Here is a 22,877-nt window from a genome sequence, read left to right as displayed (position 1 = left end):
CCCCAGGAAGAAGACCAATTTGAAGTTCTATGTGCCAGTGTGTTCCTACCAGTGGTATCTTGATAGCAGTATCATTATTAATGAAGGCAAGCCAGACTTGCCAGGGAATATATGCTTAGAGCTGAAGGGGAAAGGACAAGAGGTTAATAAATCCAGGAATCAAAGTCAAGAAGAAACAGGCAGTGGTAAAGAAATAAGTATAATTGCAGAACAGTTTTAAACAAGAAGTGATGAATCTTCAACCAGAGAGTCATAAGGCACAGGGCAAAGAACACAAGAATGTGATCCTGTCCTCTGTTCCGGGCCTGTTGCTAATGGTTTTATTAAACGTTGGCAAGTCATCTAATTACTTTATCCTTACTATAAAATGAGGGGGAATGAGTAAGAGTGAACCGGGGAAGATCAGAACTGGTTCCTTCCAGTTCTGCCATTCAACATTCCTAATCCATTTGGGGCCATAGAAAAAGCAACAACCATTTCTTGGTCACCTACGTTACAGCTTACCGTAGAGGTTAAGGTTCTTAATCTCCTGAGTTCAAAGTTCCTCCTGGGCATTAGGAGGCTGGCTGGAATCTCCAGGCCTCAAGTGTCCCTTTCCTCTTCAAGCTTGAAAAGCTAATGCTACCAGAGCGACTGGGATTCAGTCTCCCCCTACCCTACCTAAATGTTGGGCATCCTACCTGTCAGTTCCTCAGTAACCTTAAGCTTCATATCCCACAGGTATTTTAGACTCCACATGTAGGCATCGCCATTTCTGGTAAAGACTACAGGATTTCGAGTTGGATAGCCTTGGGTTAAAGGCTTGGGTTTTAAGCGCTCCGTCACTTATTAGCTGTGTATCTTTAAGAAAGCTATGTAACTTTTCCCCTTAAATTTATTGGGGTGACATTGGTTAACAGGATCATATAGGTTTCAGGTATAGCTTTCTATGATACAAGATCTGAGTATTGCACTGTGTGCTCACCACCCAAAAGTTAAATCTTCCGTTACCATATATTATGCTATATGACTTTTTGAGCCTCTGTATCCTTAAATGTAAAATAGGATAATAATATATTTCTCACAGTGATGTTATAAAGATTAAAAAACATATAGAAATTCATAGAAGCCGAGAGATCTCAGAGCTAAGCAAGAGGCGGTGCAGCCAAAAGGCTGCGAGAGTCTGAGGAGCACTACCACTTTGCAGAGCGGAGCTGCAGCCTCAGGAGGGCGCCGCGGGCCCACAGCCTCACTAACACGCCGCAGCTGGTCACCTCGGGGGCTCTGCACCACCGGTCCTAGACTGACAACTGGAAAAGCAAGCCCCGTCCTGAGAATGATATGATCTCTTTAAATTGCCTTTGCTCGTGGATGCATGGAACAGACTGACAGCTGTCAGAGGGGAGGAGGGACTGGATGAAAGATAAAGGGATTAGCCAAATAATATACCGTATACAGACCACAGTGTAGTGATGGCCTGACGGAAAGGGAAAGTAGGTGGAGATGGGCAAAGGGGGGTGGGGGGACTGGGGAAGGAAAGACGATGGGCACACGATGCAGTGTGCAGATGATGTTTTATTGAGTTGTACACTTGAAACCTTTATGATTTTGTGAACTGATGTCACCCCAGTAAATTCAATAAATAAAAAAGAGAGAGAGAAAAAAAGAAATACATATAAACCCTTAGCATAGTGCCAGGAAGCTATTTTGTCCAAAACCAGACGTAGTAGAGTAGTACCAGATTATAAAGTTTGAATCTTGTCTTACCACTTACTATATCACCTGAAGTAAATTACTTATCCTCCTTGTGCCTGTTTTCTCATCTATAAAGAGGATATTAGGATTATCTACCACTTAGCAGGGGACATTTTGTAAAGTAAATTATTGTCTAACCACCATGCTGTACACCTGAAATTAATAAAAAACAATACTGAATGTAAACTCTAATTAAAAAAATTTAAAAGCAAAAAATTTAATGTATTTTAATAATGTAAATAATATCTAACTACAACTACATTAACAAAAAGTAAAAAAAAAAAAAAGTAAAAATTAAGAATATCTACCCTTATAGGATTGCTGAGAGGATCAAATAAATTAATACATATAAGGCACGTAGACCAGTGCCTGAAACATGTCAGTGCTATTTAAAATTTACTATTACTATTAACAAATATAACGGGTACATCCCCCAACACACCCAAATCCATCTTCTCTTCTTATACACAGTGAACTCATTCAGTCAAACCACAAATATTTATTGGGTACCTATCATGTGCCGGGCAGCATAGAAAGACAGTCTGACCTCACAGAACTGAGTCTAAGGAGAAACGTGGCAATTAAATAAGGAATTACAGTCCAAGAAAAGTATGAGGAAGTGATAAGGTAAGTACAGGGTGCTCTGGGAGTATATGGCAATCATGTGTATTGGGAGTGTAAAGAATGAGTAGGGCTCCTGGCATGTACTTGTGAGGAGAGGGATTGAGAACATGTACTCAGTAACATCTCTTCAATCTGTCTTTTCTTCACACCAGCTGTCTAAGGTCTAACCATCATAATATCCATCTAAATCAATAATTCTTAAACTTGAATGTGCCTACAAATTATTTGGAGGTCTTTCAAAATTTACCTTGGCTTAACTTTCTTAGGTACACACTTCCAGCTCCTGGTCTAGGTTAAGAATCAATTCTATGAGTTACTGACTAATCACCAAGATTGATCTCTATCATAGCACATACTGGTATCAGTGTTGTTGTTTTTTAATATATTCTTGATTTCAGAGAAGAAGGGAGAGGAAGAAAGAGAGATAGAAACATCAACAATGAGAGAGAATCATTGTTCTGGCTGCCTCCTGCATGCCCCTTACTGGGGATTGAGACCACAACCTGGGTATGTGCCCTTGATTGGAATCGAACCTGGGACCTTTCAGTCTGCAGGCTGACACTCTATCCACTGAGCCAAACCGGCTAGGGCTGGTATCAGTTTTGACACTATAATTGATCACTTGCCTGTTTCCACACTAGAACTACAAGCTATGTGAGGGCAAAGATTATATGTCTTATTCCTGCATTCCAAGTGCCTAATACATAGTAAACAATGAATATGAGCTGAATGAAAAAAAATGACTTAAAAACAGCTAGCTTGCCCTGATCGGCTTGGTTCAGTGGTTAGAGTGTTGGCCCATGGACAGAAGAGTCAAGGGTTCGATTCCTGGTCAAGGGCATTTACCTCGTACCTCAGTTACAGGTTCCCCCGCCCAGGTAGGGGCACCTGTGGAAGGTAACCAATCAGTGACTCTCACATCAATGTTTCTCTCTCTCTCTCTTTCTCTCTCTCTTTCTCCCTTCTCCTCCTCCTCCTCCTTCTCCTCCTCCTCCTCCTCCTCCTCCTCCCTCCCCTCTCTTCCACTCTCTCTAGAGTAGGGGTGTCGAACTCAATCAGAGAAGGGGCCAAAATCTAAAATCCAGCCTAAATCGCGGGCCGAATGGTTTACTGAACAGTCATAAACTGTCATTGTGATGGAAATGCAGCGGAGTGCAGTGATGACAGCGCGGTGCGGGCTACATTGCAAGGCCTGGAGGGACGGATTTGGCCCGCGGGCCTTGTGTTTGACACATGTGCTCTAGAGTAAAAATAAAGCCATATATAGAAATATGACTATTAAGAAAAGTCTGCTTAGTATAGCTAAATGTACATCCTTGCCACTCATTAATCCAATCACTGTTTCTCAAGTAAACAATTAAGCAATACAGCCCGGCTGGCGTGGCTCAGTGGTTGAGCATCGACCTATGAGCCAGGAGGTCACAGGTCGATTCCCGGTCAGGGCATATGCCCAGGTTGTGGGCTCCATCACCAGTGTGGGGTGTGCAGGAGACAGCCAATCAATTATTCTCTCTCATCATGGATGTTTCTATCTCTTTAGCCCTCTCCCTTCCTCTCTGAAATCAATAAAAATATATTTTAAAAAGACAATTAAGCAATACAGAGACTACAGTACACTAAAGCAGGTACCAAGCCAGCTGCTTTTTCCACTCCCTGTTACGTCCTTTAGACTCTGGGAGTGGAGTGTGGACTTAAACCCTCAATTTCCCCGAGACAGCTAACAGAGCTCCACTTAGGCCACAGTTCAGTTTGCTGCACAGTGAGCACCTGTAGGTAAAACTGTCCTCTCAGAGATCAAGCTTAAACTTGGAAACTTCTTTTTGAACTTTAAAACAACCAGAAAAAGAGTGAGAGGAATTTACATTCAGGGCCCTCAGTTTTATCAAAGGTTCAGGGTTAGGGGGGAAGTATTGGACAGTATAGGGTAAAATAATGAAACATAATGCCATTAAATAAATGTAGAATGTGGATTTCTTACTATGTTCTTTTATTAAAATAAACTTTTCATTGAAGCATAACTTACCTATAAAAAAAAGTACACCAATAAAAATGTTACAAAGGGATAGAATTTCAAAAGTCAGCACACCTATGTAACCACTCACCCAGATAAGGAAATAGAACATTATCAGCACCAGCCCTAGCTTCACCTCCAAAATACCAAGGTTTCGGGTTTGATTGCCACTCAGGGCACATACATGAATCAACCAATGAGTCCTAGCCAGTGTGGCTTAATTAGTTGGGTAGTCTTCCCATGCACAGAAAGGTTGCTGGTTTGATTCCTTGTCAGGACACACGCCCAGGTTGCAGGCTTGATCCCAAGTAGGGGGCATGCAGGAGGCAGCCCATCGGTGTCTGTGTGTGTCTCTCTGTCTCTCTCTCAGCAGCCCATTGGGGTTTCTCTCTCTCTCTCTAAATAATTTAAAAAAATTTTTTTAAAGAATCATTCTGAAAACAAATCAACGTTACCAGCACCCTAGAACCTCCCTCTCAGTTATTACCCTCAACTGATCAGTTTTGCCTCTCTGGTTTTTTAGTTTGTTTTTGAACCTGATGTAAATATCATAAAAGATGCCTCTTAAGTACCTGTTTTTCCCCTCAGTTCAATATGTTTCGAAGAATTATCCAAGTTTGTTGCATTTAGCAGTAGTTCATTAATTTTTATTGCCAGGAAGCATCCTTTGCATGAATATTCATAATTTATTGAATACATTCTGTTGAAAGTTGTTTTCAGTTTGGGGGCCATAAAAATATTGTTGCTATGAACATTCTTGTGTATGTCTTACCCATAGGGAAGTGAAAATATCTCTGTTGGATGTATATCTAGAAGTGGAACTACTGGGTTATAGGGTATACATATGTTCAGGTAGGTAATATCAAGCAATTTTCCAAAGTACCTGCACTAATTTATACTCCTACCAGCAGAATATCAGTTCCAGTTCCTTCATATCTTTGCCAGTGCTTAGTATTGTCTGTCTTTTTTACATTTTAGGCACTAAATAAACGGATCTTATCTAACACACACATTTTCTCTATAAAGCATATTACAGCCTCCTTTGTGCTTAGGAATACTAGAAATCACTTCAGCACTACATCTGGGGGACATTTTAAATAGTGAAATCACCGTCCTTTCCCTTTGGCCAAGGCCATCATCAGCCTTAAAAGGCTCAGTTAAATGATTTCTAGAAAACATGTAGCAAAATCAAAATCTCTTAAGACCTAACTTCCTTCCCACTCAAAAATCTCAAACCATTTATTTTGTTCAACTAAAGGAATAAATGTCTGTTAAACTAAAACAACAACAACAAAGCCAAACAAACAGTGAAATCACAAAGAAAAAACACAAAAATGCCAAATATGTGGCACTAAACAATGGAAAGGACACTTGGATGAGAGCTCACACAGGAAGGCAGAGCTTGCCTTGTCTGACCTCATGACAGACCTCATGATACACATGATAGGTGACTCAAATTTCTGCCACTCTGTGCTCATAGCCATGAATGACTACGGAAACGACTACAAGTATTGATATTGGTGTTACAAGTAAATTTTAGTGAGTAGGCAAATTTGTAAATACAGAATCTGAGAATAATGGGAATCAGTTATGTTGTTCATTACTTGCTCTGAATAATTCCAAGACAAATTTACTCTGATTTTAAAGATTATGAGTTAATTCTTGCCTACAGATGCTGTAAATACCTTCTGAGGTCCATAATCATCTCGATTTTACTAAGTATAATATTCTACTAGATAAAAATGCTCTAGTCGACTAAATCTCCTGCCAACCTAACAGTAACAAAGAAGATAATTCAATCTTCTTAAAGCAATGCTGACACTGTAGGGTTAACATGAGTCTACCCCTAGTTGGGAGAGATCTTACACAATGGAGATTTCTAAAAGGCGATATTCATACATGGAAGACTACCACTACCAAATAGTCATGTCTGTGCTTGGACTGCTCTGCTGAAACCCAGCCTGGTACACAGATAGGTCAACGCAATCTAGTAATTCTGCCATGTTCCCCTCTTCAGTCATTCTTCCCCTTCTCCACATCAGCTACTCTTCGCAAATACACAACTATAACATCTATCCTTTACACTCAGTACATTGCTTGCACTCCTTTTTTCACAGAGAAAACCTTGCCTATATCGATCTTCTTTTATCTCCCTCCTGTTTTATTTTTAAAAAATATATTTTATTGATTTTTTTACAGAGAGAAAAGGAGAGGGATAGAGTTAGAAACATCGATGAGAGAGAAACATCGACCAGTTGCCTCCTGCACAACCCCTAGTTGGTAAATGCCACAACCAAGGTACATGCCCTTGACCGGAATCAAACCTGGGACCCTTCAGTCTGCAGGCCAATGCTCTATCCACTGAGCCAAACCAGTTAGGGCTCTCCCTCGTTTTAATGGAAGAGGATTCTCTCTTCTCCTCTGTTATGGACTAAAGGGTTATCACCCCAAATTCATATATTGAAACCCTAACTCCCAATGTGACTATACTTAGAAACAGGGCGTATAGGAAAGTAATTAAAGCTAATGAAGCCATTAAGGGTGGAGTCCTAATCAAATGGGATTTTCATAAAGAAGAGAAAGATACCAGAAAAGACTGTCGCTGTGGCACACAGAGCAAAGGCTATGTGAGGACACAGGAAGAAGGCCGCCATCTATAAACCAGAGAGGGAGGCCTCACCAGAAATGAAGCCTGATAGCTCCTGATTTTATACTTCTGGCCTCCAGAAAATACACAGTTATTTACACCACCCAGTCTGTGGTATTTTGTTATGGCAGCCTGAGTAGACTTACACACCATCAAATCTAATCCCTCCAACCAGTGCTCCAGGTCAAATTCTCTCCACCTTCTAAGGGACTGGTTTCTATCAATGATCTCCTCTCCCTTGTGTTTCTTCAACCTTTCACCCTCTACTGGCTTCTTCCCATTAGCACAGAATGGGTTCAGGTTCTCCCATCTCCAAAAAACAAGTAAATGTGCCACCTTCCCTTTTCAGCTATTGCTCTCTGTACTTATATCAGAGAGAAACTCTGTGGCTTTCTAAGCTCACTATATCCTCAATTCTATATTTCCATTCACTCCTCAACCTACTACAGTCTGCCTTCTGCAATCCACTGAAACTACTTATGCCAAAATTGCTAAATCTAATGGAGACTTCTCAGCTTACTTCTCAGGAATTTGACACCATTAATAACCTTTCCTTGAAAGACTCTCTTCCCTTGGCTTTCCTATCATTATATCCATCTTTTCTTTGCTCTGCAGAATATCTTCATTGTTAGTTTCCTTAGTAGCTTCCTCTCCCCCAACCCCTGCCGACATTTCTTGTCCCTTAAATATAGGAGCCCTTGGCCGAAACCGGTTTGGCTCAATGGTAGAGCTTCGGTCTGCGGACTGAAAGGTCCAGGGTTCGATTCCGGTCAAGGGCATGTACCTTGGTTGTGGGCACATCCCCTGTGGGGGGTGTGCAAGAGGTAACTGGTTGATGTTTCTCTCTCATCGACATTTCTATCTCTCTATCTCTCTCCCTCTCTGTAAAAAATCAATTAAAAAATAATATATATATATATAGGAGCCCTTGAAGGTTCTAATCTCTGTTTCCTCTTCATTCAAAACATTCTTTTTCCGATATTCATGGCTTCATTTACTATTGTAATAAATGCTTGGTTTTGTGGACCTCAATTTAAAAAAATTTATTTTTAGAGAGAGGAAGAGAAACATCGATTTGAGGGCCATACATTGATTGGCTGCCTCCTGCATGTCCCCTACTGGTGATCCAGTCTGAAATCCAGGCACGTGCTCTGATTGGGAATTGAACTAGCAACCTTTTGTTGCTGGGAATGATGCTCAACCAACTGAGACACTGGCCAGGGCACAGACCTCAATTTAATGAACTTCAGACTGAAGGACAAATTTTTTGGTTTGGTCCCATCAGGGTGTATATGAGAAGGCAACTGATTTATGTTTCTCTCTCTCTCTCTCTCTCTCTCTCTCTCTTCCCTTATCCCCTTCATTTCTCTCTAAAATCTATTTTAAAAAAACATTTAAAACTAAATTAAAAAGAAAATAATAAATTCATTCACTAACTTATGGAGGAAAAGTCAGCTCAAGAGCTCACTCTTGTGGAGAGAGGGAGGGAAAGCAGAAGAGCTACAGCCAAACATAAATAAATATGCAACGTGTGTACAAACTAAATTCAGCATTCTAAGGTAACCTGAAGGAAATGATCAAGAACATAATCAAGACTCTGAGTGGTTGGAGCTGAGGTACTAAAAGTGTTACACACCCTGGATGGTTTGGCTCAGTGGATAGAGCATCAGCCTGCGGACTGAAGCAGGGTTCGATTACAGTCCCCCTGAGGCCTCAGAACTGTCTTTTCAGTTGTGAACTGAAGGCTGACAAAGATTATCACTTTAATGTGGATAATGAAAATGAGCAAATCTGCAAAACCAATTCTCTTTAAAAAACCGTCAGTTTAGAGGCTGGTACAAATAATAAATTGCACATTTTTGAAGCAGAGGCAATGAATTAAGAAGGCAGTACAATTAAAGTAACACTGGCAACTTTGAAAATGTTTGTATAGCCAACAAGTTCCCTTGGTGGCTTTGAAATAGCACCACCTGTGGTCTTGGTTGAAGTGTGGTTAATGGACAGCACTTAGTAGCTATGGAGGAAGATGCAGTCAGAAGATGAAGAGGAAGATGTGAAACTCTTAAGTATATGTGGGAAGCATTCTGCCCTGGAAGTGGTAGCAAGGTTCCACAGAAAAAATGTAAAACTTGCTGCTGATGAAGATGATGGTGATGATGATACTTAAAAAAAAAAAAAAATTCTAAGTAATGGCAACCATTGTAGGAAAGGGAAGCTGTTTTTCTTTTCTTTTTTTTTTTTCTTTTTTTTCTTCTTTTTTTTTAAAATATATTTCATTGACTTTTATACAGAGAGAAAGGGAGAGAGATAGAGAGTCAGAAACATCGATGAGAGAGTCATCGATCAGCTGCCTCTTGCACACCCCCTACTGGGGATATGCCCGCAACCAAGGTACATGCCCTTGACCGGAATCGAACCCGGGACCCTTCAGTCCCCAAGCCGACGCTCTATCCATTGAGCCAAACCGGTCCCGGCTCTTTTCTTTCTTTTTTTAATCCTCACCCAAATACGTATTTTAATTAATATTTAGAGAGAGAAAAAGGGAGAGAAATATAGACTGGTTGCCTCCATATGCACTTCGATGGGGGACTGAGCCCTAACCCTTGCATGTGCTCTGACTAGGAATCGATTCCATGATCTTTCATGTATAGGAAGATGCTCCAACCAACTGAGCAACACTGACCAGGGCAAGACAATGATTTTGATAAAGCTGAAGAAAAGGCTCCAGTAAAGAAATCTGTACAAAATACTCCAGCCAAAAATGCACAAAATCCAAACCAGAATGGAAAAGATTCAAAACCATTAAACAAGATCAAAAGATCAAGAATCCTAAAACAAAAAAGGAACAGGGGGGAAAAAAAACAAAAAAAAAAACTCCTAAAACACCAAGGATCTAGTGCTGTAAAATACTTTAAAGCAAAAATGCAAGCAAGCATAGAAAAGATAACTCTCTTCCCAAAGTGGAAGCAAAGTTCATCAATTATGTAGAGAACCAGAGGCCTGGAACACAAAATCCATGCACAGGGTGTGTGTCCCTCAGCCCAGCCTGCACCCTCTCCAATCTGGGACTCCTTAAGGGATGTCCTACTGCCTGTTTAGGCCTGGATCAGGTCTGGTAGGACATCCCTCTCACAACCCAACTGCTCACCTGCCTGCCTTCCTGCCTGACCAGCCCTAACCATTCCCCTGCCAATCTGATTGACGCCTAACTGCTCCCCTGCCAGCCCAATTGCCCCCAACTGCCCTACCCTGCCGGCCTAGTCACTCCTAATTGCCCTCCCCTGCGAGTCTGGTCACCCCTAACTGTCTTCCCCTGCTGGCCCGGTAACTTCCAACTGCCCTCCCTTGCCAGGCTGGTCCCCTCCAACTGCCCTCTCTTGCCAGGCTGGTCCCCCCCTCCCCAACTGCTCTCCCCTGCAGGCCTGCGTTCCCCACCCCTCAACTGCCCTTCCCTGCAGGCCTGATCGCTCCCAACTGCTCTCCCTTTTCAGGCTGGTCCCCTCAAATTGCCCTCCCTTGCCTGCCTGGTCCCCCCCAACTGCCCTCCCCTGCAGGCCTGATCGCCCCCAACTGCCCTCCCTTGTAGGCCTGGTCCCGCCAACTGCCCTCCTCTGCCGGCCATTTTGTGTCCACATGGGGGGCAGCCATCTTTGACCACATGGGGGCAGCCATCTTGTGTGTTAGATGATGGTCAATTTGCATATTAGTCTTTTATTAGATAAGGTTGTTTCTAGATGACTGACCAGGAAGCTAATCAAGATCTCTGAAAGCAGAGAAAGTCTCTTTAAGAAAATAGTTTAGTTTGTTAAAATTTCCAGCTGTCCTTTTTAAGTTCAAAATGAGAACTTTGCTTAGCATGTTGGATAAATGTCAGGTTCAATTGCCAAGGATGAGTTGTCCAAAATGCCTAAAAGGTTTTTAAAGATGGAAGCCCACCTTCTGCTTGGTTTAAGTATGTATGAAATGTTATGATAGGACATAGTAGTAGTGGTGGTCAGACAAATAGAAAAAGTGGGGAAACAAAATTATATATTTGTCATAAACTCTATATTTTAATTTTAAAAAGTAAACACAGTTGAGAACTGTATAGATTTGGGATAAATGATTCTGAATAAACTAGGTTGTGCAATAGTGTGAATAATCACATATATAACTGACTTCATTCTGACAAAGTGTGCAGAATGAAGTCAAACAAGTAGTTTATAATTATAATTTTTGAAATCAGCCAGTAACAGGTAATGGTCAATAATGTTCAAAGCAATTCTTAGTATAGAACTACAACTCACAGGTTATTATATCCACTTTATCTTTATCTACTTTTCTTCCTTATCCGCAAAACAAAGCAGGGGAAAGTCTTTGAGAAGGAAGACATTTAGAAAAGAAAAAAAAAAATTAAAAAAAGAAAAAAAAAAAGAGAAGGAAGACATTTTACAGAAATATTACCTATGTCTCACAAAACCACCAGAGCACATTATTCTATTTTATAGATGTAACGATATATATTCAACCAGTCCTCTTCCAATGGACATTTAGATTACTTCCTATCTTTTGCTATTTATAAATCACCATATACTGTAATGACTATTATTCTACAATATATATGTTAGCTCACACATGTGGGGAACATTTATAAAATAAATATCCAGAAGTATTAGTTATCATTCTTTTTGGAAAAGATGACTTTTGCCGTTACCCTCCCCCCAAAATCCATGTACAATAAAAAATGAGGATTGAAGATGGCATATCCACCAGTCACAAGCTAGACAATTATTGCACCTTAGTTTTACAGGATCTTTTGTATACATGAGTATAAACCAATACCCTTTGAGTATTAACTCAGTGATTTCAAGTTTGGACTAGTAGTCCTGAGTTGTCTGACCTGTCTCCATGCAGTTTCTTATTACAGCTGGGTGTTCCCTTTACAGATGTTTTTAGAGCAGTTTTAGGTTCACAGCAAAATTGAACAAAAAGTGCAGGCAGTTCTCTTAAATTCCCTGCCTCCTAATACACATAGCCTCTCCCACTATCAACTTCCTGCATGAGAGTGGTACAGCTGTTACACTGACAAATCATTATCACCCAAAGTTCATAGTTTACATTAGGGTTCATTCTTGGGGATGTGCATTCTATGAACTTGGCAAATGTATAATGACACATATCCATCACCATTATACTATCATACAGAATAGTTTCACTGCCCTAAAATTCCTCTGTCCTCTGCCTATTCATCTCTTCTACTCCACCCCCTCCTCCCACCCACCCCCATCCCCATCCCTGGCAACCGCTGATCTTTTCATTTTTTCACTGTCACCTTAGTTTTGCCTTTTACAGAAAGCCATAGTGTTGGAATCACATAGTATGTGATCTTTTCAGATTGGCTTCTTTCACTTAGTAATATGGATTTAAGGTTCTTCCATATCTTTTCATGGCTTGATAACTCATTTCTTTTCAAAGCCAAATAATATTCCAATGTCTAAATGTACTATAGTTTATCATTCACTTACTGAAGAACATCTTGATTGCTTCCAAGTTTTTGCAATTATGAGTAAAGGTGCTATGAACATTCATGTGTGGACATAAGCTTTAGCTCATTTGGGTAAATACCAACAAGTACAATTGCTGGATTGTATGGTAAGAGTATTTTTAATTTTGCAATGAACTACCAAACTGTCTTCTAACTTCCTCCTTCCCTCCCTTCCACTCTCTCTAAAAATCAATGCAAAAAAGGTGAGGATTAACAAATTAATTAATTAATTTAAAACAGCTCACCTAAAACAAATACTATCCTAGTGCCCTCTAGTGGGGATAAACTGTAGGGATATACCAAATGGAGAGAGATGGGCTAATAAAACATTGTTCACAGGGCCGAAACCGGTTTGGCTCAGTGGATAGAGTGTTGGCCTGTGGACTGAAAGGTCCCAGGTTCGATTCCGGTCAAGGGCACGTACCTTGGCTGCGGGCACATCCCAAGTAGGGGGTGTGCCTCTTAGAGGCAGCTGATTGATGATTCTCTCTCATCTATGTTTCTAACTCTCTCTCTCTCTCTTTCTCTCTGTAAAAAATCAACAAAATATATATATAAAAAAACAAACAAACAAAAATTGTTCACAGGAATACTGAATAGTGACAAATTATTTTCATTTTTTTCTTCTCACTCTTTTTAAAACAATAAATTAAAATAAAAAGGAAACTATTTTTCTATCTTAAGCTATTTTAATCAAATGTGAATGCAGTGAAATAGAAAACTGGTTATAAAAACAAAAAAGGTGTTTGGAATTTGTATTTCCATAGTATACTTCTACATATAGAGTAAATGAGAACCGGAAGTCAGAGACAAAGAGAAAGGATTTTACATAATTGAGCAAACATATAAATGAAGTGGCTTAAGATATGTAGTTTAAATATACTGTCAAGATTATGTATATGTTGAGATATGTTTTTATTTAATGCAATACATAATAACCTATAATAACAAAAGTGTAATATGCTAATTAGACCAGACATCCTTCCAGACGACCTTTTGGATGAAGCCAGGGCTGTGAGGAAGCTGGGGTCCTGGGTATCTGCCGGCAGCTGGAGGGAAGCCAGTACCAGCAGCCAGGGAAGGAAGGCCTACTCTTGCATAAATTTTATGCATTGGGCCTCTAGTGTATAATATTAGATACAAATACACAACACATTTTTTGGGAATGGAGCACAAGAAGCTGTTGACAATAATGATTATCTGTGGGGAAGAGGAGTGAGTAGGCCTTGGGAAAGGAGGATTTATATATTTTAAATATATGTAATAAATGCACTTTTAAAAATATAGGTTGTTGGCTTAGTGGATAGAGGGTCAGCTCGTGGACTGAAGGATCCTGGGTTCAATTCCAGTCAAGGTCCCAGATTGGAGAGGGTGAAGACTGGGCTGAGGGGCCCTCCCCCATCACTCGTGCACAAATTTCATGCACTGGGCCTCTAGTTTCCTAATAAGGGTCTAAATACCAGTAAGGGAGGCTGGTGCATTGGATAGGATCAGGAAGGAACCAAGGGAAAAAAAAAAAAAAAAAAGACAAACCAGCGCCGGAGAAACAGATGTTAAAAAAAGAAAAACAAAGCAAAGAGGAGACTACATGAATGTAGCAGTGTAACTATATTAGAACTACAATTGGATTTGTAGTTTTTCATTTATATTTAACTGGTTTCTATTTATAAACTTTTATAGCATGGCTTTGAAGTAAAGATTGCTCATAAGAGGAGCTTAAAGTTCCTAAATTTCAGCTTAAAACTATTTGAAACCACTCAAATGTCCAGCAACAGAGTTGGTTTTGATTACATAAACTGAAGTACGTTCAAACAATGGAATAACATAGATTTGTAAAAAGAGGGAGCTTTCTTTGTATTCACACATGAGGTTCATATTATGGGTCCCTCTTATGTAAGAAAGGGAGGATAAGAATAAATATATGTATTACTTATATTTGCATAAAGAAACAAAAAATAAAAACTAAGTAATGAAAGAAAGTTTCTGGCTATTTACATATACTTATTTAACTTTTTTCTTTGCTAATCCTCATCCAAGGATATGTTTTCCATTGATATTTAAATATGCTTTTATTGATTTTTAGAGAGAGGCAGGGAGAGGGATAGAGAGACAGAAACATCAATGAGATGTTTGGCTGCCTTCTGCATAGCCCCTACTGGGGATAGAACTTGCAGCCCAGGCATGTGCCCTGACCAAGATTTGAACTTGCAGACTGGGGACCTCTTGGTTCTTGAGTCAATGCTCAACCACTGAGCCACACTGTCCAGGCTCCACAGATTTTTAGAGAAAGTGGAAGGGAGAGGGGGAGACAGAGAAAGGTCAATGTGAGAGAGACATATTGAGGGGCCAGGGATTGAGCCTGCAACTGAGGTACATGCCCTTAACCGAAATTGAACCGAGACCCTTCACTCTGATCTACTGAGCAAAACCTGCCAGGGCTAACTTTTGCTCCTTCCTAGCTAAGAGGTGAACTGGACCATTTAGATGGAATGTTAAATTTAGTTTTATATGCCACAATAGAGTGAGGATGGAGTATATGACATTGATTGATTTCTAAAGTCATCTCAGATCAGAGAAGAGATGACTTTTTCTCCATATCTGGACTAGATGAGTAATGGTAACACTCACTCTTTCTCTCCCCACAAATAATGTTTCAGCCTATAATACCTCACTAACCCCTAAACAATATTTATAATTTAAATAAACACCTTACTATCTAATTCCAAGTACTTACCTAGTTTCTGTGCTATGTGTTTTAGGCTTCAGCTGTTATCATCTATCCAGTTGTAATTATAAATGTTTGTATATTACTGACCAGCTCACTACATGTAGTCTTTACATATTTCCTCTATGCATATTTATTTATTTATTTTTTAAAATATATTTTATTGATTTTTTTATAGAGAGGAAGGAAGAGAGATAGAGCTAGAAACGTCGATGAGAGAGAAACATCGACCAGCTGCCTCTTGCACACCCCCTACTGGGGTTATGCCCACAACCAATGTACATGCCCTTGACCGGAATCGAACCCGGGACCTTTCAGTCCACAGACCGATGCTCTACCGCTGAGCCAAACCGGTTTTGGCTCCTCTATGCATATTTAATTAGAAGCTCTGGAATGACTTTTTTTATGCCAATCTCCAAAAGTGTAACACTTTATAACCAAAGGTCATAAACCCTACGCCATGCTGTACAGCCATTTATTTTCCTAGGTTTTCCAACATGCAAACAGCTTAGAATCTATTAATTCCACCCCAAAATAGTGACAGTTTCCAATATGCAAACAAATGGAAGAAAAGGCTATCAATCAGCTACATTTAAGCTGCTGGGAAAAATGACTAAGGACCAACACAAATAGCTATAGGCAACATATTATAATCAGAGCAAGAATCAAGACTAGGACTATAAACACTATATATACTCTCTTCCCTCAGTTTCTACCCTTTCTTCTTGTTCTCCTCAATTACTGTCACCACTTCCTGTAAGGAGGGAGGTTTCAGGGAGCAGCTGGTTTACTCACTAAGCTAGCTTTATTTGGTTTACATGGCAACAGAAAGGCACAAAAAGTCAGGCACAAAAGAGAGCTATTTATGATTTGTTCAAATTCTTTTCACCCAGGTTAAAAAAAAAAAGAACATTAAACTAACAAAAAAGAACTGAGAAAAAGGAGAGGTAAAAAAAGATTTCCTAGTGAAAGGCAAAAGGGATGGGCCTTGTGAATTGCTAACTGAGTTTCTAGGTACTGTGCTTCTTCTGGTTTCTGAATCTTGTTACTAGTGGCCATGGCCCCAGGTCTAGGGAACAAACTGAGTAATGGTTACAAGGTTGTCATTTAAAGGTCTTTCAACTGTTCTCATGTTCAAATCTCAGAATAACACTGTCGTTTCAACCTTGTAGTTTTTATAAACTACAGCCAAGAGGAAATTCTAGCAACATTAAGAGTGGACACACCCAAACTTAGAAATATATCTCTCTTCAGAAACAGAGGGGAAGAGGGAATGATTATTTTTTAATCCACCCCACCCCTCTGCTATGAAATGAATATCTTTTTAAAAACTTTAATAAGCCTTGGCCGCATGGCTCAGCTGGTTGGGTATCGTCCTGTGCACTGAAGGGTTGCTGGTTGGGGCACATACACAGATTGTGGGCTTTATGCCCAGGTTTCTAGCTTGATCCCCAGTAGGGGGCGTGCAGGAGGCAGCCAAAAGATGTATTGTTCTCACATTAATGTTTCTTTCTCCCTCTCTAAAAGTCAATAAAAAGTTTTAAAAACCTTTAATAATAAGTAGCTTATATCCACTGTGGAAAACAGTAAACAAAAGACAAAAATCAACTATAATCTCAACCTTCAACTGTTATCACTGTTGACATTTCAGAATATATCTTTCTGGTAAATTTTATATGCAAAAAAATAAGCTCATGTTATAACCTTTTTTATGTAATGTTATTACATATTTTATGTCCATTACATCATTAAATACTGTAGATGAGAGCATGAATTCTGAAGTCAGACATAACTGGATCCCAGCTCTTCAACTTACTGAATGATTTTATTATTTATAAAAAACATATTTGTATTGATTTCAGAGAGGAAGAGAGAGATAGAAGCATCAATGATGAGAGAGAATCATTGATTGGCTGCCTCCTGCATGCCCACACTGGGGACGGAGCCTGCAATCCAGCTGGGCTTACTGTATGATTTTAGACAAATTATTTAAGCTCCCTCAGTACCTGAGTTTCTTTATATATAAAATGGAGATAGAAAGTGCTTACCTCACAGGCATAGTATTCTAAGGATTAAATGAGATAATAGATAAATGAACAAAGCAAGAATATAAAAGCACTCAACAACATAACCTTTTAATATGTGGCTAGTATCCACTGAATAAATGTATTCTAGTTTATTAAAAATCCCCTATTTTCAAAATAAAGATGTTTCAAAATTTGTATTATAAATAGCAATGCAAGAAACACTAGATCTAAATCTTTACACCTGTGATTTTTTAAAAACTAAATTCTTAAAAGTAGAATTCAAAATCAAAGGCACTTCTATTGCCAAAGTATCTTCCAGAAAAGTCATATCAATTTATATATAAAAATATTCATCTCCTCACTTTCATCCACATAGAGATTAAAACATATTCCTAAAGTATCATGTATGAATTTTTAAAGCCTGTATTTTAGATTTATAAACTATAAAATTCTGATAGAAAATTCCATCATTTCAGGACTGTTAGAAGTAAAAGTTTCCCTTGCTTTAGTTTTACCCCTATTTGGAGGTTAATTTTTTTTAAATATATTTTTATTGATTTCAGAGAGGAAGGGAGAGAGAGAGAGAGAGAGAGAGAAAGAGAGAGAGAGAGAGAAGAGCATCAATACTGAGAGAGAATCATTGATCGGCTGCCTCCAGCACGCCCTCTACTGGGGATTGAGCCTATAACCCAGGCATGTGCCCTTGGCCAGAATCGAACCTGGGACCCTTCAGTCAGCAGGCCGGTGCTCTATCCATTGAGCCAAACCAGCCAGGGCTTGGACGTTAATCTTTATGTAGTTAAAGGTATTGCTTCATGAATTTTGGGATTTATGTCACATTTACTAAATAATCAGTAATGGCTTATTTTAATAACTACAGTCTCTTTTTTATCTATGTATGCTTAAAATATAGAAGTTATTCATTAATGTTCTTATTAAAAATTCAAACAATACATAAATATCCTATACTAGAGTCCAGGGCACAGAATTTGTGCACGAGTAGGGTCCCTAGCAGCTGCCGGCTGCTGGCTGCCAGCTGCTGGCTGCCAGCTGTCAGCTGCCAGCTGCCAGCTGCCAGCCAGGGCCTTCCTTCACACCTGCCTCGGCCTGGCACTGCCTGCTCACCTGCTCCACCATCCTGCTCCAGTCCCACTCTCCTCAGGGACCACCGGGGTGGCAGCACCCCCACTGCTGCCCCGCTGGCAGCGCCATGTCCCCAACACCCACCATGTTCCACCCCGCCCCCTGGTGGTCAATGCACGTCTAACTCCATTATCCAAAACCTGTATCAGGACATTCTTTTTAGAGAGGCATAAATCTGCCTGCCCTTAGTTTCACCTTCTTACAGAGTTCCCTGATCCAGGCTAAATAATTCCTCTCTTGTTCTAATGTTAACACCCTTCAGATATTTGGGAGTCTCTTTTTCTCTCCAGGATCTTATAGTTGCCAGAATTCAGTCTAGCCTGCATGCTTAAAAATTTTAACTGATCTTCATAAATTCATCTATTTATCCCTTTCAGCACTACAGTTGCTCACAGAGCTTACCACCTCCTGTTTCTATTTTGCTGACACTGTGCTAAACGTAATACTCCCTCCCAGTGGGCTCTTGCCAACTCCCTATGCTATGGCACAATTCTTCTTTGTTCGCTGCCTAGAATAGCACCGGCTTTCCTTTGACTATCAGATCATATTTCAAACCCAAACCAAGTTTGTTATCTGTCATTACTGTCAAGTCTCAGTTGCCCTCTAGGGTTTCATTCTCTCCTTCCCCATACCCTTCCCCCTCCCCCATCAGATCACTTGTATCTCCTCTTCAGCTTCTGAAAGAAGAGAATTGTGTCCTAATGCTAATATCCCAGACAAATGAATATTGTTCATATTTTGGCCTGATATTAATACTAGAAATTGCTTCCTGACAATTTTCCTTTGTTTTCCTACCTAAGATCTTTCCCTGTTAAATCTCCACTCAATCCTATGTCCTCCTTCTAGTAACGGTTTTAATTAAACAGAATAGGTTGTATACTCTCTGTAGTTCCTTTAGTTCAATAAACCTTTACGAATCACCCACTAGATGCAGGTGTTGTGACTAAAAATAAATCTATTGCTTAATCATGTAAACAATGAACAGGTAAAGAAATACAAAAGGGAAGCTATATGACCAGTGTTTCAGAAGAATAACTCAACATACAAGTACAGAAGAAAAAGAAAGGAGCAGGGACAGAAGGAAGAAAATCAATCATGTGTCAGTTGTAATAGTCCAGGTGAGATGTAAAGCCTTTAAATTTGAACAATTTCAGGAGGAAAAAAAAATAAGATAGCTATTTTCAGGCTTTTACTTACTGAGCATCAACTACCTAAAAGGTTCCGTATTATATGCTTTCCATATTTTACCTCATTTAATGGTTACCATAACCCTGTCAGGTAGATATTAGCATCTTAAACCTAACATATGAGGAATACGAGGCTCAGATTAAACAAACAAAGCTAAAAAATGTAACTAAATAAACCAATCACAAAAAAGCCAAATTTAGTAAAATGTCCTTTGTACTCTCAAATGTATGTTTTAGAACACTATTCTAAGTATACTCCCTTAACTAGTCACAGCCTCATAGTCTCTATTTCAATTCATTTATTCAGCAAATACAAACCAGTAACTAGAATGTGCTAATACTAATTACACTACATAATTCTACAGTCAATGAGTTTACAATCTGGTGAAAGATAGATATGACATAATCACACAATAAAATATATGATTAGAAAACTAATAAATTATAAAAGAAAAAATACAGAGTATTATGAGAAAACATGAGAGACGTTAATTTAAACTTGAGGGAAGGAAATATAAGAGACAGTCTCTTGAGAAAGTGACATTTGAGACGTGAAGCAAAGATGAGTAAGAACGGTGACCTGAAGGTGAAGCTGTTCTGGTCTACCTTTCTCTGTGCTGCTGTCACCTGCTCCCTCTAGGCACTTCATCTCATTTGCTGAAAACTCGCACAACTAGTTCATGACTTTGGGTCTTCAAAGTTCACAGGCATGACATATCTCGTCAGATGCCTGACCTCAGTTCCTTTTTATCTTCTTTAATGACCTCACACTGGCAACCGTGGCAGTACCTGTAACTGCCACAATTTTGAAATCCAAAATTTAAATAGCTTATTTCATCAAATCTAATTAATTGGAAGACTCACCACTATTTCATATACCAATAAGAAAAAAGTGTTACCAATTAAAGTGACAACTCAACTTCAGAGATGTTAAAATGGGGAAACAGCCCCAAATTCAACAAATCATTGATATCTTAATTAATGACACTAATCCTTTTATCAGCCTTTTGCTCTATTTTTCCCCCCATTATATCGACTCTTTGGCCTCAACTATACCTCCAGAAATGTGACCCTTTTATACTGTCCCAATCTATTAGTTCTTGCCAATTAGCAAAAAATGAGATTGGAGTTTAGATACATGAATTTACAGTAGTGAAATTCTATAATTTCATAGAATAGACAGAAAGAGAGAAGGCAGATTACAGGAGTAACCCAAAAATTTGGAGACTAGTAGAGGATAAGAGCAAAGGGGTTGAAGGTATTTACAGGTAACTAACTGAAATGATCAACCATTTGTAATAACAGTACTTGTAATTTAATGCTTTAAAATACTTACCTCCATAGCAATGACCACAGAACATCCCTGAAATTGGCTGTAATGATTTATACCAGCCTGCCCATATCATGTGGCCCATGTGCCCTTCACCACAGCAAATTATTCTTCATTACAATAATGATTTTAAAAAATCACTTTAGTCTACAAACAAATCTCAGTTCTCAAACATCTCCCACCTGAAAATTTGCTTCTTACCCCTTTCATGCTGATAGCTATAAGATCAGTCCCGCATTTCTCAGGTGACAAAGGAGAGAACACACAAGTAGGAGTCAGTTTACCACTAGACCTCATGTTGTTAACATCTCAGGAAATTGTGCTGTGAATATTTTCATGTTTTCTGCTTTTGTTGCTGCTTATTATTATTAAATTTTTGCGTGTTTTTTTTTTTACTATATATTTCATTTCCTTTTGGTTAAATTTTCATTTACATTTCACGTCCTTTTTGTTTTGAAAGTGTTTACAGATTAAACAGTATATTAAACATATACTGTATATAAGAAAGGTAAAAACAGGCTGTCATTTGGGGATGTGGAATGGAGTAATCCAATTTACATGATTTCTAATGGGAAAAAATGATTCCGTTTTTGAATAGCCTTCTGGAACAAAGTAAGTTCGAGAACTGAAGTTCCACTGTAATTTCATTATCTGAATGTTTCTAGCTTTTAAACTCAATCTCCTATATATATATAATTATTCACTAAAACATTCTTTAAAATTATCATTCTGGTGTGTTTAATTTAAGTTATGTAAACTGTAGAAATACAATAAAACCAGGACAGATCAGAGTCCATTGTATTCTATAAATACAAAGTTGAATACATCTACATTATGTGGGTACAACACCCACCTGACAAGTCATAAGAGCATGAAAATACTCCTAAAAGTTGGGAATTCTCTTCTAGACTATCACCCTCATCAGGTATAAGAACTTCTAAGTGAATTTTTAAGATGTTTCTGGATATAAAGCTGGTGTCAGTTAACTATGGCCTGCAGACCAAATTTGGCACACTGCCTATTTCCATGTAACCCACCAATTAAAAATTTTTTTAATGGTAATAAGAAAAAAATAAAAAATAAAAACATGCAAGAAAACAAAAACCTTAGAAAGCTTTGGCTGGTGTGGCTCAGTTGGTTGGAGTGTCATCCAGTGCACCAAATGGTAGCTGGTTTGATTCCCAGGCCAGGGCACATTCCTAGTTTATGAGGTGGATCCCCAGGACACAGAGCTCGATGTGTTCCCCCCCCCCCCTCTCCCTCTCTCTCTTTCTCTCTCTCTTCCTCTCTCTCTCTCTCAAATCAGTGAAAAACATAGTTTTGGGCAAGGATTTAAAAAAAAAAAACTTAAAAAGAATATTATCTCATGGGGCACATAAAGTATATAAAATTCAAATTTCAGTTTCCATTAATAAAGTTTTATTGGAACACAGCCACACTCATTCATTTAGTATTGTCTCTGACTACTTTTGTGCTACAACAGCAGAGCTTAGTAGTTGCAACAAAATTGTGTGGCCTGCAATACTAAAACACTTACTATCCGACACAATAAAAAAATTTGCTAAACCATGACCAGCTCCAAGTCTTTTTTTTTTTTTTTTTTTTAATTGATTTTAGGAAGAGAGAGAGAGAGGGAGCGAGAGATAGAAACATCAATGATGACAGGGAATCATTGATCTGCTGCCTTCTACATGTCCCACAACGGGGATGGAGCCAGCAATCCAGGCATATGCCCTGACTGGGAATCAAACCATGATCTCCTGGTTCATAAGTTGATACTCAACCGCTGAGCCACGTTGGTTGGGCTCAAAATAGTCTTATTTTACTGTGTAATTCAGTGATGGCAGTATTTCTAAATGGTCACAAGATCTTGAACCAAGAGTAATTTAGAAAATGACTTTTTAAGTCAATTAGAATTAACAAAG

At 39.1% G+C, this 22,877-nt stretch overlaps 1 protein-coding gene and 1 pseudogene across 2 annotated transcripts in view; one reads left to right on the top strand and one right to left on the bottom strand.

Moving 5' to 3' along the window:
• AHCYL2 (adenosylhomocysteinase like 2) overlaps positions 1-22,877 on the bottom strand; it is a 134,119-nt gene that overhangs the window by 57,382 nt on the left and 53,860 nt on the right. The window lies entirely within an intron of this gene.
• Positions 5,856-9,225, top strand: LOC118712677 (annotated as a pseudogene).

The sequence above is a fragment of the Pipistrellus kuhlii genome, unplaced genomic scaffold, assembly GCF_014108245.1.
Source record: "Pipistrellus kuhlii isolate mPipKuh1 unplaced genomic scaffold, mPipKuh1.p scaffold_m20_p_10, whole genome shotgun sequence".
Lineage (NCBI taxonomy): Eukaryota > Metazoa > Chordata > Mammalia > Chiroptera > Vespertilionidae > Pipistrellus > Pipistrellus kuhlii.
The sequence above is the reverse complement of the archived record's forward strand: the minus strand, read 5'-3'. Positions and strand labels throughout refer to the sequence as shown.